The following is a 2,215-nucleotide window of genomic DNA, read 5'->3' on the forward strand; positions in this document are numbered from 1 at the left end:
GAGGGAAAATAAGAAGAGATGAGAAAAGCAAGAAGTAGGAGGAGAGGTAGGAGGAGAGGTAGGAGGGGTGAAAGAAAGGAGATGTTGGCTAGACAGTATTCTTTTATTCTTTTACTTGTTTCAGTCATTTGACTGCGGCCATGCTGGAGCACCAGCTTAAGTCGAACAAATCGACCCCAGGACTTATTCTTTGTAAGCCTAGTACTTATTCTATTGGTATTTTAGCCGAACTGCTATGTTACGGGGATGTAAATACAACATCGGTTGTCAAGCAATGGCGGGGGACAAGCACACACACACAAACATATGCACATGGATATATATATTCAACTGCGCAGAAGGTTGGACAAGTTTCTTCGACAACAGCCACGATAGGACATGTATCTTCTGTGTAGAACTTTCAGGCAGATATATAGGTATCTGATATGAGTGACATTGTCAATGTTGATCCATCACAAAGCTTGCATCGCTTGTTGTATCTGAGTGGTTTATATGCACACCTATCCTTTTTGTACATCAAGTAGTTTGTGACTATTTCCTGCTCTCGTATTGCAAAAACATGTCAGTGAAAGTGAGAGCTAATATCGTGGCGTTTTATTTGGAGATAGACTGTTTTGGTTGTCGTTTTGAAACCTTCTCTGGAATACAATTATGCATGACCTTTTGCTGCTATCTATGCAGGTTATTTTCTGATGATCTGTTGCAGAAAAGTTGCACGAATTGGATGGATCGATGGAGGCATGCATTCATGTTTAAATTACATCATTCTTAGTGCTACGAGTAATGTGTAACCCAGTCGCATGGTCAGCCCTTTTGTGACTAAACCGGTAAACCTTCTAAGTCTGCTTGGTAAGGAGGATGTTGCTCGCTGGAGGCCCGGCAGAACGAAAAACAAAACCAGTCAAAAGACCAATGGACTCAGTAGAGTCAACAGCCATCCAATAGCAGAAAGTGAGACTCCTTGTCTTTGCTTAGGGTTAGGGTTAGGGTTAGGGTTAGGGTTAGGGTTAGGGTTAGGGTTAGGGTTGAAATGATACTTACCTGATTACGAATCTGGAGATTTTGCATTTGCTTGTTTCTGCATTACTTGGTTTCGTAGGTAAGAGTCTTAACAGTATTGTGCCAGCTGTTATCAACTTTAAATTTCAGTGCGGGCATTGCTGACAGCCATTGCCTTTAACATCTTTGGATAAGATAATTTGTTAGTGATAGTCGTTCTCATCTACGAGTTGACAGCCAACTTGTATGCATAATAGGAGGCTACAAATAAATGTATATTGGAGTGGAGAGGAAGAGGTTTGTACGTTACTGAGAAAATCATGGAAGTTGAAAGTGATCTTACTGGGTTTTCTATCCATAGCGAGATTGTCATTTACTATACGGCTGTCCAGAATACCTGTAACCAAAGACGTTCTTGTTCACAAAGGTATGAGGTATAAAATAAATTTAAAAAGATAAAAAATGAACGCCAACGATCAAATGGGGGAATGTGATATATGTGTAGAGTGACAAAGTCTGATGACACTAAGGTGATATATTTGAAGAACCAGTTACTTTTAGCATTACATTTCGTTCAAACGTAGATATTTATAAAAGAAACTATTGAACACGAGTCAAATAGTTAACATTTGAGGAGCATTAGATTATTTGAAGAGGAACAACGGTGAACAGTCAAGTAAATACTGCTGCTACGGCTACTGCTACTCCCGCTGTTTGAGATGTTGTTGTTTAACCTAGGTCAAACATATGACCAAATGCATTTTAATAACAACCATTCAGTTTTTTCAAGACGTACAATACTTCATTCATTCCCCGATATGACCTTCTCCTTTTTAAGACTTTAAGGGTGTCATTTAAAAGATATTTGCCTGCCATTTCTACCAGGTTAAGCGACTGAACCGAGACTCTTTTCTCGTTGATTCGCATCGTTCGAAGGAAAATATTTACGGAGAAAGCATATTGGGCTCAAGTCACATCGTTGACATTTTTGCTCGATACAAAGAGTGTTTGAAGAGGAATAGCTATTCGTGAAGTAAACAGTCATTACTGTTGTTGCTGTTGTTGTTGTTGTTGTTATTGTTGCTGCTGCTGTTGTTGTTGTTGTTGTTGTTATTGTTGCTGCTGCTGTTGTTGTTGTTGTTGTTGCTGCTGCTGGTCCTGTTGCTGGTGCTGCTGCTGCTGCTGCTGTTGTTGTTGTTGTTTAGCCCCTGCTAAC

The sequence above is a fragment of the Octopus bimaculoides genome, chromosome 3 (genome assembly GCF_001194135.2).
Source record: "Octopus bimaculoides isolate UCB-OBI-ISO-001 chromosome 3, ASM119413v2, whole genome shotgun sequence".
Lineage (NCBI taxonomy): Eukaryota > Metazoa > Mollusca > Cephalopoda > Octopoda > Octopodidae > Octopus > Octopus bimaculoides.